This window comes from Tympanuchus pallidicinctus, unplaced genomic scaffold (assembly GCF_026119805.1).
Source record: "Tympanuchus pallidicinctus isolate F22 unplaced genomic scaffold, pur_lepc_1.0 scaffold10, whole genome shotgun sequence".
Taxonomy (NCBI): Eukaryota; Metazoa; Chordata; class Aves; order Galliformes; family Phasianidae; genus Tympanuchus; species Tympanuchus pallidicinctus.
The window spans coordinates 4,339,405-4,356,316 of record NW_026294619.1 but is presented as its reverse complement, the minus strand read 5'-3'; the positions used below and the strand labels follow the sequence as shown (position 1 = coordinate 4,356,316).

Below are 16,912 nucleotides of genomic sequence, written 5' to 3'. Positions count from 1 at the left end.
GTGTATAGCAACAGCTTTTTCAACAGAGGTAGAGTGAGCTCAGCTTATAGTTTTACATCTTTACTTGTATTTATTTCTGACTCTACACAATTCAAGCAACATATGTCTGCTTCCGTGAAAACACAAGTCTTTTTTGGCTGACATTTCTTTGATAATATTACAAACAAAAATATAAATTTACAGGATGAGAAACCACCCGTGACTGCTAAGAACCAAAGTATTTACTAAACAAATATTAGAATGTTCTGCAAGATAAACAAATAGCTAAGTCTTGTGAGATTCAGCATTTGAGAACTATGGGTATCTTTCAGCTTAGTTGCTGCAGAGAAGGCCTATCTCATTATAATATTGTCTAAAATAGATATCTAAACATACATCATTTCTTAGGTCACCAAAAATAACCTAAAAATATTCAGCATTAGCTAACACATACCATACTTAGATTAGCAAAAATACAGATGAAATGACTATTAACATACTGTCTGTCTCTGTAAAGAAGGAATCAGGATCCTCCTTCTCCCCTCAGAGGGGAAACCATTTCAAAGCTCCAGAGCAGTTATCAGGTAATCATAATCACACATTTCCAGAGGCAAAGCAGGAAGACCATAAGGGCATATAACCATTCTTTTCCTGCCACAGAACCTCAAAGAGAAACACAGGAAACCTAAAACATAAAGATGAGGCCAAACCACCTTCAGATCCATCTAGCCTCTACATTAGCAACGGGCAAATCAAACCTGTTGATTCATGGGAAGGAAATGGATGATCCCTCTAGCTGCTCAAGAAAATGAAAAACTAGAGTTTCAAGCCTTCTCTAAATGCTCTGTTCAGGAACCTTCTGAGGTTCCCTCTCTGCCTTTTCCCATTATGCTGGAAAGCTATCAAGATACCAAAACCAGAATTTAGAAAAAGGAAAATAGATGGCCTCTAAGTTCTCATCCTATCACTTGAGCATGTATGGACAAGTGGTTTTCATCTGGTCCATCATCAGAAGTGTTTATTACAAACTGCATTCTATTTCTCAAGAACTCTCCAGCCTGTTGCTAAGATGTGACTTAAAGAAGTCCTCCCCCATCGCAATAACTTGTCAGTGATTGTTTCACATATTTTTTTAAAAAAGATATCCATGCCTCCCTTTTCTGTGCAACTTTCATTGCCTATCAGAGTCTCAGATCTCCAAGAATTTTGTGTTCTCCAAAATCATAAAAAATTCTTCAGCAGTTTTTCCAATGACTGTCCAAGCTGCTTCTCAGCCCACTGGAAACTCTTTGCTAAGATGCTGCTTTTCCCTTGTCTGGAACAAATTCCTAGGCAGATGGACCATCCAATATCTAAGAATAACTCCTTTAACTATCAATAGAGACAAAGAGATTCAGTTGCACTGTTCCCATGGGATTTCTTTGAGTTTGGACACATCTGTTAAGATGCATACATCAGAGTCTGAATGAAGTTTTTGTCTGATTGTATCTCTTAGCATTTGTGAAAGTTTCTGCCAAAATGATCTTATCTCTTGGCACTTGCAAAACATATATAGTGATAGATGCTTTCTAAAGGGCTCCTGAAATAAGTGGCCTATACAGACCAAAACAGTTTAAATAGAAAGCCAAGTGCTGATGGACTGATTTTCCTCTCAGGAAAATCTTCAAAAGCTTTACCTGAGGGAGTTCAGCCTTCAGATCTAGGACAGTACCAAGTTTATGCATGCTCTGCCCACAAGCAAGAAAGAGCATGGAAAGTTGCAAATGACACCACTCTCGTATATGTGGCTTGTTTGTAACCTTTCCAGAACCCTTTCCTCCCTTCTTTACTTGTCTTTGTAGCTTTTTGCAAGAACACCTTTCTTCTGAGCAAGCAGCTACATCTGTTTGTGACAGCTGAGTAGCTAGAGGTATTTGGAGCTCTATCAGCTCAGTCTATGATTTGATTCCAGATTAATTCAAAGTGGTGATTTCTATCTGCCAAGTCCCACATGGAAATAGTTACCTCAGGAAGTACCTCTTCCTGTGACCTCTTTCTACAACTGCATTGCCTGACCATTCATTTCCCAAGAATGAAAAAGCTGGGAATGGACACAACGTCTCCCGAGTTCTGGATTTTGCTTCAAGGGTTCAGCTGCACTGAAAAAATATTATAATTAAATCCAAAGTCCTAAAATGGTCAGAAACAATCCTGTTTCATTGTGAAGAGGTAGTACAAGAGGCAGCATGCAGAATATACTGCCTTAAGCTCCATATTTTATTGTGTATCACATATGACTTTTACATATATATATACTTTTCCCCACTAAGAATTCAATTCATAAAGACTGGCATTCAGTCTATTGCTTAGGCTTTCTTCACCTCTGCCTTTACGGCTGAGGAACAGATGGCTATCACAGAGTTTTTATTTCCTATGCTTGGAAAAAGTATTTTGGTCTGAATCATTCCAAAAGCACCCTGATTTTTCAAAGTAGACTGGCTTATGAATATTTCTCATAATAAATGTGATGTTTTCTGCCAAGCACCAGTGATTGTGCATGCAAAATGGCCAGTGAAGATCTCAAGCTGATTTGAATAGGTGGTCCATAAAATCAAAGACTTTTTTCCAGATACATAAATGAGGACTTACAGAGCCATCTGGACATAAGTACACTTTTCCAAGAATGGAAATACCCTACATGCTGACTTTTTCTGGATGTTTTTGATATTTTGCATGAAACAATTCCTGTCAAACATTTTGTCTAATTCCAGTTTATAAATAGAATATTAGCTATCCTCTAGAAAACATCCCACCAGAGTAAAAAGTGTCCATTTGAGAATGAAATACAATCTGCTCAGTCACAAGGGTAGAGGCTGTATAGTGGTCTGGGCAAAAGGGACAAGAAACAGTGCTGTACTGTCAAGAAGGCATAGGGAAGAACAGGAAGTGCTGCTGGCCCAAAGAAGGAAGACATAATTGCAGGTCCAATAGCTGAGGAGAAAAAGAGAGTTGTGGCAACATAATTCTGAGGGCAAAAGGAGGGATCTAGTGTGAGAGGAAAGAACCAGTCCAAAAGTCAGGGAAGGGAAGAGGTAAAGGGAACTACAGACGCCAATCGCTTGGGTCAATCAATGTGTTCTAGCAGTAGGGACTGAAACAACCTCTAAAAAAATACGCATACCATGTTAAACAGCTGTAGTAAATATGCAAGCATAAATCCTGCCTCATTTTATCTTCATGTCAGAAACTGGCATTGATATTTTGCAAGAACATGCCAAACATTAATTATAGGCATACCGCCCCAAACAAATACAGCCTGATGAAGGTTATAACCCATCATAAATAGCGAGAGAGCTTTTCCAACGGTTTCAAAGTACAAGGAATCAACTAACAGATCAACACCATAAGAGGTTTTTCGCATTTCTTGAATTTTTGTAGGACTCTAACTGTATTTTGGGAACTAGATTTCAACAGCTTCCGAGATAGAACAATTTTAATGCTGAAAATACTATTAAACATCCTTTTTCAAAAACTGACTTCAATGTGAAAGGAACATCTAGTCTAGGTTTGAAGATTCTCTTTCCAATTGACACTGTGAATTTAGCAGGAGTGGGAGGTGATTTGTGAACATTAAAATCTTGGGTGTCTAATGGTCTGCTTGTCCATGAAACAAGAGTACGAAGAGTTGCATGCTCCACCTCCTCATGGTGCCCTTCACCAATTTTCCTCACCCCTGCATTTGGCCACCTCAGTGAGCAAAAGCAGTTCATTCTCTGAGTTCTCTACAATTCCTGCTGGCCTCTGTCCTAAGGTTACTTTCATGGGTTTCTATTTGTACTGTCAAAAACCATCAGTGTGAGGTTTCAAATCCCATTTACTAATGAACTCTTTCATCTTTGTGAATGGGATAAAGAGATTCTTTGTTTGAAAATAAGGATTATTTTTTCTTGTTGTTCTGCTCATTTTTGCATCTTCTTACAAGACTTTTGTTTTTAGAAAACATTACAAGACAAAACTGTATCCCAGCTTTGACAAAGTGTTTGACATCACCAATTTGAAGAGAATTCTTATATATACCAAATTGCATACTGCCTGCTGTTCAACTGCTTCACACTTCTTTCTTCTCCTCAGATTATTAGGTGAGATTTAGGAAATTCTCCCCAATGTTTTTATCAGTTCTACTAAAATCAAGATCTCCAGAAGAAGCTCATAATGAATACAGTCAGAAGCCAGCAGGAATGAATTGCAGCTAAAGTGATTTTGATAGTGATGATCCCTATAACCCAGCTGCTTCCAAGCTTGGCCTTGAGGCAAGATTTTTAAATTTAAAAAGAAAAAAGAATATACATACTTTTTAATCTGATTTTTTATTGCCATGCCCTGATTTTTTTATAGGCCTTTGAAAAGTCTGATTGGCTTCTGAGCTCTTGAAACCCGGCATCACCATTTTCCTATGATTCTACGATTCCTTTTCCTTTCTTCCCCCTTGTAAGTTTTACAGTGTCCTAAAACCACCACAAAAGAGTTTAGCTGTGTTTTATATAACTAGTCAATGATAGGGTTAACAACACCCTCCATGTTCCTTCCCAAGAGACTTTCAGGTATGGACCACTGTGAAATGACACAGTTTGAACATCTGACAGGCTAAGTGCTGACATTCCAGAATCCAGTTTTAATCATTTCCTCTTTTCTGGGGGGAAGAGAGGGGCAGAGGGAAGAGGGCTGGAAGTGGGGAAGAGGAGGGAGGAAGAACAAAATGAGCATTTTAAAAAAAGCTGATTAACGCGTGCTGAGTAATCCAAAAGTGAATGCACTGAAAACATGGGCCTTAGACTGGTACAATCACACAGGTCTATAAAGATCTCCCCATCTATCACATATTGAATCTGATTCCATCCATAGAAACACTCCTCCCTTTCAAAGTAGAAATCCTTTACAAGGCAGCATGTTAGGGCCAGACACTGCAACACAGTAATAGGCTGAAAATTCCAGTGAGTAGATGAGCTTGGGTAATGAGAAGTATGAGACTATCTGGAGAGAATTAACTACAGCTCTAGTTAGAAGGAGTCATGCTCAAAGGATCTTCCCTTTTTGCTTCGTAAGAAGTCGGAGCAGCCAGCAACTTGACCCATCAACATGTTCTCAGCTTCCTCTGTCTGACTGCATTATCATGACCTTATCACAAAACACTCTTTTTTCAAAGGTAATTCCCACAGGGAAAAAGTAAACTCTGAGGAAGTCTTGCTTGAGCCATTATGGAAAGAACATCCAATTGGCTTGAAAGCCTGGTCTACAGTAAGGAACGTGCTTTCAGGAACCCCAGTGCGACCCAGCAGTGCGTTGGTGTACTCACAATCAGATGACCCTGTGTGTGCGTGTAGGTTTGTTGGTGAATGTGGTGAGTGGATGAGGGCCGGGCTCAGAGACGGAACAGCTTCAAGGTTCAGGCAGGGAAGGCCTGGCTTGGCGCTGCATGCACCCGTCTGAGTAATCTCATTCTCCTCAGACGCCTTCTGGTTTTCAGCTGTCTTGGGTTTCTTCCTGAAAATAAACAAAGAGACCTTTGAAGGGACTGGCTGCATATTTGGGAAAAGGCATTTTTAGAATCTGTTAAAGATAACTTTCTTTTTCCCCCTCTCGCCCCCCTCCCTTCTCTCCTTTCCCTTGCAGGGAGGGAGGCAGAGAAGACTTTCCTCCATGCTTCTTGTTTGGAAACAAGCTGCTCCTTGTTTTGACTCTGATGCAATGGCCCTGAGACTGTATTACAGCAAAGAGGCCAAGCACGAAGCTCCTCATTCTGCCCCTACTGATGACATATAAAGCGAAACTCGTCCCAGTGGTTTAGACAGTCGGAGCTCCGTTTGACAAATATTAACCAAGGCTGTAGCGTTCTGAATAGTTATACAGAAACGTAATAGATTTGTCTGAAAAGCAAACAAATATGCAAGTTTCCAGTTCAACACAAATCAGAGAAAAGACTTGATTTGTAGAAAAAAGCACTGAAGTAATTTTGAGATGCAGAGGTCATCTCAGTAAAGCGCTAAGTTTTGGAGCCTGAAACGACGTACTCTGAGCACAACGCATGCAAGCCCTCAAGGCCTCCTTCCTCGCAGCATTTTGTAAACACAGGGAATTAGAAACTGTAAGCAGGTGGTGACTGCTGCATCCATTTCACAGTTGGGGAAATTGAGGCATAAAGAAGGGATGTGGCAGGCTTTGATTCACGCAGCAGGTCTCCCGCATGGACATCCAGGGGCTCCTTCCCCACACACGCTCTGCTCTCCATATCCCACCTAGAACAGCCTGTGGCTGACACGCAAGAACGCGGAGTTTTTCAGCCCCCGGGCGCTTACATAAGGGCGTTATATAAGGGAGGCACGCCCGGCCGGGGGCAGGGCCAGGGGCAGGGCCGGGACCCGCCGCCATTTCCCTTCGGCCGCCGTTGGGGGGCAGCAGCTGCCGTGCCCGGCGGTGTCCCTTCGGCCGAAGCTTGGGGAAGAAAGGAAAGGAGGAGAAAGCAAAAGTTAAACGAGCACAAAATAAACAAACAAACCACGTCCCACAGGCCGAGAAGAATCGAAAGGTGAAGGAAAGATGGAGAGTTAAAAAAAAGGGGGGGAAACTGAGGCACGGCAACGAGTTAAGGGCGATGTGCTCACAACGGCGGGGTCCCTAAGCTGCCCAAACGACCCCAAGTGCTCCCTCTTGTCCAGAAAGTCTGCGTTTAGGTCTTGCAGCAGAGATTTTAGGGAAAACAAAGCTGACCGACGAAGCCTCGATGTGTTCTGGAGTAATGGGGCTAAAATTCCTCGCAGCAGATGTACCACAGACAGTGGGCACAGGCTGCTGCATTCTCCACATATATAATCAATATGCTCAAAATAAGATGGGCCAACATCAAATCAGATTTAAACAGTAACAAATAGGAGATGACAAAGTGCACCTTACTTAAAATTGCAAAGGTACAGCTAAGGGTTGAGCCGGATTAATTTATCTTGAACAGAAGGAAAATGAAAGCATTTAAAAGCATATTTTTCATGAAGAGTAAACATAGCATTTTTTGTCAATCCAAGCTCTGGCATCCCTCCGTCTGTTTCCCATCCTGTCACCAAGATCCACCTCTTGCTACATAGCTGAGCCTGCATGAGATGCACAGCTTGCATGTGAGCATGTATATTTTAAAGCGTACAGACTGCCTGTGTTTTGTTCATAGCAGTTTGTGTAGCTCCTTGGCATACTAACTCTGCTGACTTCCACTGCACGCCCTCACACGTATCATGTCCTGACCCCATGACTTTCCCATGTGCACCCAGCACATGCTGGATACTGCAGTGTGTATAAATCAGTGGCTTTTTACAGCATTGCTACCCAAGAGGCTTTCAGATAGCATGGCTTTTGTCCAGGCAGCAAAGGACATACATAGAGTTAGACTCTGAGCACATTTGGAAGCTCAGCTCCTGTATTTAAGGTCTGTTTGCAGTCCAGTGTTAGCTCAAATTGTATACTTGGAGTATGGCCTCTGGCTCCAGCTCAATCCCCACGCAAAGCTGCTTCCTTTGAGAAGGACAGTGCTGTTATTTGTAGGATAGGGGCTCTGAGCAAGCACTGCTTGTAGGCTGCTAGCACAGCCAGCGTATGTTGTTAGACCTAGCACTGACCAAGGCTGACATTTAATCCATTCTGATCCTGCATCTGCCTCCCAGAACTCACTTGTACTTGAAATAAAAACGACACCAGTGAGGCTGTGTACAGCATCTCCTGCTTTTTCCTTTCCAAACCTACATATTCCAAACCTACTTCAGATGGTCTTGCACCATCACTTTTCCACATTAGAGCCATGTAGCATGGTGACTTGGATGGGAGGAGAAGCAGTGTTTCTAGAATGACACTAAATGCAATACCTTTCCACAGCAGCTCTCCATTTCTCTCCATTTAGACATGTGCTGTGCCTCAATACTACCTGAAGGGAACGCAGGCCTCCACATGAGGAAATTTCAGTAAAGGAAAGAGCTTATGAAGAAACTCAAATGTGGTTCTTCCTCTGCAGTCTGCAATGTCAGACTGCAATTGTCAGCTAAAGAAAATAGGTAAAACCAGAAAAAAGCTCCAATTGCTCTAAGTATATTGTTATCCTCTTGTTCTACCTTATCTCCCTTACAAAAAATTCCTATTGTTACGATCTTCACCTATATGTTATAATTAAACATTCATGCATTCATTTACAAAGTCTATATTGCTATCTTATTGCTACATTCTTTACAGGGAGAGTTGTTAAGCACTGGATCAGGCTGACAAGACAGGTTGTGGCACTTCCATCCTTGGAGATTTTCAAAACTTAATTGAACCAGGCCCTGAGTAACCTGATCCAACTTGGAAGTCAGCCCTGCTCTGAGTGGGGAATTGGGCTAGGGACCTCCAGAGGACCCTTCCAACCTAATTTCTTCTCTGATTGTACAGTTCTTCTATGAACACTTCCATCATTGAGCTCTCTAATAAATCTCTGTGTTCCAGAGGTAAAATGGGACACTAACTGTGGAAGAGTATGACTTGTCTTAGCTATGTGAAAAAAATATAAGAATGAAAGCACAGGGATAGGCATGAGAATGAAGCATGCAATAAAGATTAATCGTGGAACCTTCCCAAAGTATAACTACTTGTCCTTGGACTTCACTGTCAGTCTTGTGTGATTATTTCTGTTGTGAAAGTCAGCCTACCTAATTACTTGAGTTTATCTGAGTATGTCCTCCTCCACAGACTAATCCAAACAAGAAGTTTGCAATATACTTGTTGCTTATGGCAATGAAAGTTGAAGATACTTGCAAAAAACTTGGGAATTTGCTTTTGGAGCACAGCAATCTGGTCTAACCTTCAGTTATCTCTGAGCTCCTTCTCCACACTTAGGTTCACTACAAGCCCTTCCAAATACTGCATTACTCCCGAAAACCATCAGAAGGCCATATATCATCTTTGCTTCTTGTGAAGGACAGCAGAAAGCCAACATGGAAAAGAAAGGAAAGGCACGTCTGTATATGAAGCTGACGGAAAGACTCCCAGAAGTCATGGACAGAAATGACACTGACCCTTCCAAGATAATCTAAATCTGAAGAGTCACTACAGATATATTTTTTACTGCTGATATATAAGAAGTTTATCCAGCAGTTCTAAACATCCAACCTACTCATCTCTTTAAATTACATCCTATGTTCAGGTACTTTTCTTTTGTTGGTATTCATTTTCAGCATTCTTTTGTTTTTACTGTGTTACTTCTCATTGTGTTCACTTACACCATCTAAAATACATTTTCTTTCTGAACTGCATGCTCTTCAATACTTAATATGAGCTTAACTGCAGCCACTTACATCCCCAAACTAAACTGTGTGCATTAGTGATTTCTACATCTTGTGTAAAACGGGAATCCTTCCCAGCTTTTTATTTCTGTTTCCCAAAACTTCTTGGTCACTGTCTTCACTGCAGTGAGGTATTTCCTCCTTTCCATCTACTTCAATGCTACAGTATCACACACGGAGGTCTCAGACGGGTGACAGATAACAGTGTGATGTTTACTGCAGCGATGGCATTGGCTGCAAAATAGGACAGGATCCTTTCTGCTTAATTTGAAGGCAGAACGTAATGTTTTGGATATCCTAGCCTCAGAGCTATCTGGAAACATTGCCACCACTGAGCTTTGGAATGCCTTTAAAATCCCTGCTAACTTTACCTCTTCTTGCTGCCACTCTCTTATGCAGCTTTCTTGCCCCCAGTTCTCCATATGCTCTGCACACAATTTCTTTGCATTGCCCTCGTAACCATTGCTTGAGCTCAGAATGGATTTCCCTGTGATGGGTTATCATGTTCTCACAGCTGAACCCCTAAATCAGGTCCAAACCCCCTAAAACAGGCAAACTATGTTGTAGAGCTGCAAGTGCTTTTCACAGGGTGGCTACCACTAATGATTGAACCTACCCTTGCAGAGAGGGCAGCTTTCTGTCCTAACCACTAGGTTAGCAGTGAACAAATTAGCTCAGGTCTTGGATCCTGTGTAGCTGTGCAGAACACACAGTAGTATCCTGGCTCTCAGGGGAAGCTATGATAATGTGACTGTATGAGAATAATGCTACATAATGAACAATAATGAGGCAGTTTTCAGCCTCTGAATACAGGGGGGGCTGGGTCACTAACCAGACCTTTGTTCATCGCATAATAAAGAGCATGGAGGGAACATGCCATAAGGTTGCTGATGTTACAAGTGTTGCTGCTGGTTGAGTTTGCCCATCCATATCCCTGGCATTATATCTCTTAACGGATATGACATCACCTTCCAGTAAGTGCCCTCAGGTCAGAGATGCCTTTAGTGCCCAAGCCAGGTACTTAACTCACTGGTGTCTCTAATCTTAGTAATTCACACAATCTATAATTTTAAAACCCTAGCTTTTCAGATCCTAAAAATATAAAGGTGTGAAAACAGTTCACGTTTGGTTTTAAGCAGTATTTTTCACCGAGTGTTGTGCTGCACATTCTTCCTCTGTCTGTACACGACTAACACAGCTCTTGATATCAGTGCTTATCACTGCCAGTGTTGTGTCTCTTCCAGACGTGACATTGACAATACATATTTAGAAACTGACAGAGTGAAAGAGAGAGAGATGAGTATAATTACTGAATATATCTATATATATATATAAAGAAAAAGGAAAAGAAAAAGCAAAAACACCCAACAGAAGTGTTATGTCTGCCCAGAGCCCTCACCTCAAAATTCAGGGTGACTGAAGAGAAGAACCACGAGTGAAGTTTCTGCAGACAAGCTTGCTTTAAAACAACCTAAGCCATCCCAATTTTCCTGCCAGAAGTGTTGCTTCAGCAGTAAGAAGTCCTGCACAGACTGACTGCCTGAATATTCACACAGTTTCTCTGATGATTTTGCAGCCACATTGATCTTCATGCTGTTATAGCTACATGACTGGCAGTTTGTTTAAAATCTCTGACTGCAAGTTTGTGTCATACAGTGGAAAATACAAACTCCTGAAAACATGGCCATAAAATGTAATATGAAAGGGAAATCCCAGCAGAACACTGAAAAGCAAGAATAGGAGGCATGGAGAGCTGACAAGAGAGGCCCAATGTTCTCATGCAATAAAAGCCTGGAAAATTTAATCAACGCAGAAAAGTGAAATAAACTCCGAAATCCCTTACAGGAGACTGATTAACATAATTAAGTTAAACTCAGAGATTAAGTTAAACTTAGACTGAAATTTGCTGAGTCTTTTTCAGACCTGCAGTGAGGCTGACATGCCTCCCCAGCTTGTCCATTTCTCCACCTAAACCACCAACCTCAAAAAAGTTACTCCTTGCCTACAAAACTCGCCTCACTTATATCCTCAGAGCACCTTGGCCACAGCAACACTGCCACAATATGAGAACTGATCACAACAAATCAGAACTATGAGATCTACAGGGAAAACCAACAATGCAGATAACGTGAAGTTGATCATTTCGCAGTATAATAAAACCACAACACAAAGTCAAAACTGTTTACAATCTCAGGCAACTCTACTTACATAATCCAGCCAAATTTACCAAATTGCAATGGCCTAAAGAAACTCCAGCTCAAATTAGAGATGACTCAAGGCCTGGAAGAAATAGCTTAAACCTTTAAGGAGTTGTAGTAAATTCAATCTACAATGCATGAAAAACCAGCAAGAGGAAAGGTGTCTCATTAAAAAGTAATAAGAAGATAAACACTCTGAAGACAAACATGGATGAACCAACTAGAACACAAACTAGATCAGTAAGCAAGTAGAACCTGCCAAAGTAAGAGACACAAGCACAACAGCCATTGCTGAACTATGCTCCGAGGCTATGACTTAAATATTTAAAAGTTTTTTATTGACATATTTTTTACCCACATATTTCCTTGTAAATTTCAAAAGCAAAAACTCAGTTTACTCTCATCAGTAATGCTCGCAGGTGTTGCAGTTTGTTTTTGTTTTATTTTTTAAATCCGTCCCTTTTTTTTTTTTTTTCTTTTGCTGAAACAAGCAGCCTTTTATAAGAGATAAAATATACTTACAGTGGTTTCCAAATGGTATCACTCCTCAGGTAAATTACTCCAAGCCTTGGACTTAGTGCACACGTTCATTGGGGCAGGGAACAGAGAGAGGCTGTGTCTGCAACAGAAAGAACCAAAAGGAAAGGTCAGGGGGGAAATAATAATTATTTATTGAGAGCAAGAAAACTCGTTGCAATGATAACTGGCGTTCTCCACTGTCAGTACAGCTGGCTGGAGCCTTGTTCAGTCTCTCCAGCCCCAGCTGTACATGACAACAGAATCAGCTCCCAGCTTCCAAACGTTGCCCATGCGACCTATTCTGGTGAAGCTGGGACAGGGAGGGCTAGCCAGCAAAATGCTATCAGTAGGATTCTTTGCTAAGAAGTTGCTCACTTTGATGGCATGAGCATGGAAAAGCAATGGAGAGCTAGCACAAACTTGGCACTAAAATGCATCTCATCAGAACAAGGCTAGTCCTGTTCAGAGCAGCGACGAACACTTCCTCAGAACTAAAAGGTAGGAAAAGGAAGAAAAAAACTCCTTCACTTCTTTTGCTGTCTTCATATCACATATAAAAATGATGGCTCATATAAAAAAAAAAATCCCTATTCATCTCCCATCAGGACCACTGCAGTGAGAGCAGTCAAACATCTTATTGTCAGCCTTCCAGTGAAGGTTCAGCTCAGGAACAGCTTTATGGATGAAATTTTCTGAGCTATAGAGGGAGTTGGACTCAATGGACTAATACAGGAATGAATCTGAAGAGAAATCTCAGCTCCAATATTTATTAGAGGGCAATTTTACCACCCAGACCTAAGTTTTTGGGAGTATTTACATCTTTGGGGGGACCTGAATCCTTTGCTAGACTAACAGAACTCCTCCTTTGCTAACTTCTTATAATCTTTGGGTGGCTCGTTGTGGATGTTGGAAGTATTTCTGAAGTTAACATCCAGAGACAGAATGAAATCCTGCTCACTTCACTTATGCAAGGAACTCCTGGGACATCAGCATATTCAGTCCTACCCACAGTGAAGCCAGTGGTGCTGTTTCCATGAATAAATAATTCTGCCTACTCCAATCAGACAAGAAAAGCAAATATTTGCTTTATCAAAGAAATCAGGAAGGTGAACAAAAAATGATAAGAGATGTAATTGTTATTTCACAGGTAGTTAATGTCATTGTGCAAGCTGGAATTTATGGCCATAAATGCAACACAGTAAAAAAAAAAACCCCACTGTTAGTGCAGCAGGAACACTGGAATGAGTGCCAGCAGACACAATGAAGGATTTTAGATGACACTGTAATAACGTGCTTCACAAAATATACATTCAGTTTTATGTTCAATTTACATATTTTGTAATGATGATATTTAATGGGAACTGAGATGTGTGCTACATACTCATTTCAACAGGCTACACAAAACCTGGCAACTACACTTCACAGGGGCTCAAAAAACATTTTCATTGATTCCAATTTTCTTGGACTCTCCCCTTTTGAAGCCTGCTTTGAATTGCAGATGTAGAAAATTCAAACAGAAAAAAAAAAAAAATCCTCAGCTCAGCCTGGACCTCTGACTTTCACCGGAGCTTGGAGTGGAACCATATGCCAGCATCAGGTTAGCTCAAAAGAACTTCATGAAACAGTGACACCTTTGACCAGCACAAAGGTTTGAATTTCAAAGGTGCAGTAATGCTCAGCGATTCTGCAGACTGAAGCCCTTGCTAACACTCAGCATGGCTTACTTTCAGACTCTCCACTTCCATATGTGCTCCGCCTTTTCTGTTAACGCTGACCTCACTTCTTGTATCCACTCTGCACACATCAGTCTGTCTTTTATCTGAGTATTCCTCCTCTTTTTAAGGCATAAATCCTGCATGGCTTGAGGACTGCCCACTACTTCAGTCAAAGTGCATTTTTAACTTGCACTAGAAGCAGAAAAATCACAGAATCAGGTCTTTAGTCTTTACTTCAGCAGAACTCCTGCTCACTTCGCTCCTAATTTCACACAAGAGAAGTCTAAGGAACTGAATGTACTAATCCTGCATATTTTGTCACATCTCTCTTTGTGTGTCATTTGTTTTTCTTCCAATCGCTGGGATTCCAATCCAAGTGGCTCTCTGTTGCAGTGCTGCCTAGCACTCAATCTGGCTTGACATCAAGGGTCAGAGAGACAAGTTGTTAGAGATGGGCTGTTCAAAGTCTTCTATAAAATCTGCACACCAAACTCCCTGTGGAAATAAGAACTAAGAATATCTCCATTTTTCTCCATCATTTTTTCTATGGCTTGGGAAGATGCATCTCTTTTCCTTCGATGTGATGAACATAAAGCACTGAGATCATCCACGGTTCTTAGGTTCATTTTAAGCACATAAAATCAGTAATGCTGATGCTGCTTTGTAAGACATACGAAGCTTAACAGACAAGGAAACACTTCAACATGTTCTAAAAGCCATAATCTAGTTACAGAAAAATAAGAGGAAAATAATTTTTGACCATGAGCAGACTGGGTAAAAAGAGACACAAACAGGACAGCAGAGGAATGGGACGTGTGACACTGAGTTAAGTCACTTTTCCCCAGTCTAACTGTGCTTCTCTATTCAGAAAAGGAAAACATTAACTTCTCTGCTCCATGAGGTACTGTTCTTAATTAAGATCTTAGAGGATAATTTTTCTGGATGAATGCATTCCAGAAGTGCAGACTGTTATCTCTTTAATATTTTTGTGGATGATACTAACTTCAGCATTTTATGTATCTTCACATACATTCCACCTTATTCTTCCCAATTTTTAACTAATTTAGAGGGTGTAAGTAACATATTACTATTTTTATTAAGGAATATCTATTTTATGATGGCTTCGATGTACTACAGATTGTAATTTAAGATGCAAACTTTAGCTCAATTTCTATAGTAGCTTCAGTGGAGACACAGTGGGCACAATGATGTCAGCAGAAAATATGGTACTTTACATAATAACGCTAACGATTAATGGGATCCCAAACCATGACTCTATATTCTTATGCATTGACCCTCCTCCTCCTCCCTCCTCAAACTTGTATCTTGACTCTTTCATCTCATTTTCTACCTTTCCATTGTTGTTCATTAATCAGCACCGTTGATCTGATGTGGTCTGTCATAATCTATTACTTAAAACACACATAAGCAAGCAGTGGCCTGACTCTGATCTTTAGACAACACACCACCACAATATTTCCTTTACAGTTGACTGGAATACTATAAACATCAACTTCCTGCTGATGCTCAGTCCTGAAATCTGCTTTTTCCAGGTTTATTCCTTGTAGGGCATTTCTGTCTCTGTCCCTAACTCCACTCCTTCCACTCAGATATATCACCAAACTCTCATTATTCCATATTGTTAGGAGCAGCCATATGTCTGACATGCACAGTACGATCAATGAAATAGCTTTCTCTTCGTGCATTGGGCTTGAGACCAGGTACCAGACTTCTGTTACCTTCTCTTGGCGACTCCTGATCAAGAAGGCTCAATATTTTAGTTAATTGCTATTTATTTTATCCCTGTAATACTTTTTTCTCTGATATCTTCAGGGAAAGTCTGCTCCTTTCTGCTTTCTGTGTGATTCCCAGTGATAAAAAATTAAAAGATGAGCTTCCTGTGAGCTTATTTCTCATAATTATTTGTTGCACTGGCACAGCACAGTCTATCACGAGGCAAAGAAAAATAAGAACTTGCTATTGCCACAGAAGTAAGCACGTTTGATCTTAATCCACATATTGTACAGGTCTCTTGAGGAGGGTGGGGTCAATTTTAAATGACGCTTTCACAATCATGGATATATCTTCAGACCAAGCTGCCTAGGATAAATGCAATTCTTTTGTGGCCACTTCTTCTCTCCAGGAGTAGCATTTTAGGTGATACTTTTAAAGCAGCAACAAGAAGGAAAAGATGTGAGCAGCAGTGCTAGCCACCAACAAGTGTGATTCAGAAGTCAACTTGTTTCATGAGGCAGGTGAGTCCCGGTTCTTTTTCAAAAGAAAACACAGGGCAGACCACAGCATTTATGTTAAGTGAACAAGGTAGGATGTCAGCTACCTGTAGATATCCAACTTCAATGTCTTAAACAGAGATCAAGATGCATGATTGTTCACAAAACACCTTCCCAATGGAGGCCAGAATGCGTGCCACAGAAAGCAGAAACATTTACCAGCACAGGTCACACTGTCAGAATAGCACAATTTTGTCTCAACACTCAGACCTTCATCTTTGAGAGGAAACTGTTCATTGCTGTACCCTGCTGGAAACACTGCACATCCACTATCTGTAATTAGGTCTGAAATCCAGAAATGATATTGTTAATGGATTAGACTTCACAGAAAGTCTGTTTAAAGAGGCTGGACTGCTCTAGCCTAGTGAAGGCCAATTTCCCATAAAGGCATATTTTCAAAAGTACTATAGAAAAAACCTCTCCCTGAAGTCCCAGGGGTTTTTACCGAATTCTGCAACAGCAATGTAGTTTGTAGCAATGCCTACATCATGTTTACAATGTTTGTCTCACACACTGTGTATGACTTTTCTGTATCTGTTTCTTTTTCCCTTCTCTCACTCCTTTTTATCTGAGAGTATAAAATTCCTCTTCCCTTAACAGGCAACACTTCTCTTCAATTTGAATTTGGCACTTTGGAAAAGGCATTTTCTAGGTATCACTTTCATCTGCTGATTCTTGCTGAGATTTCTTGCTATTTTGCAAGTGGTATTGTTAATGCAACAGCTAGCTACTCTTAAGAGCTAAGGTCCAAAAGGACAAACAACTCTTCCATGAACCTTCCCCTCTGCTCCCTGTGCTGAATGGCCCCTCCTGCCCTAGGCTGTCATACAAAGCCTCAACTGTGAACTCTGGGAAATGCTCTCTCCCATTTAACAAATATATTG

The 16,912-nt window shown here is 40.8% G+C and overlaps 1 protein-coding gene across 21 annotated transcripts in view; it reads right to left on the bottom strand.

Moving 5' to 3' along the window:
* ZBTB20 (zinc finger and BTB domain containing 20) overlaps nt 1-16,912 on the bottom strand; it is a 466,833-nt gene that overhangs the window by 41,431 nt on the left and 408,490 nt on the right. For 19 of the 21 annotated variants that reach the window (XM_052704477.1, XM_052704493.1, XM_052704410.1 and 16 more), the window contains 2 exons: nt 12,026-12,122; nt 5,312-5,499 (listed from right to left, as the gene is read on the bottom strand). The gene's annotated coding sequence lies outside the window, so the exon portion shown is untranslated. Of the gene's footprint in view, nt 1-5,311; nt 5,500-6,035; nt 6,298-12,024; nt 12,123-16,912 lie in introns of those variants that run through there. The other 2 variants (XM_052704522.1, XR_008211397.1) reach the window with 2 other exon arrangements.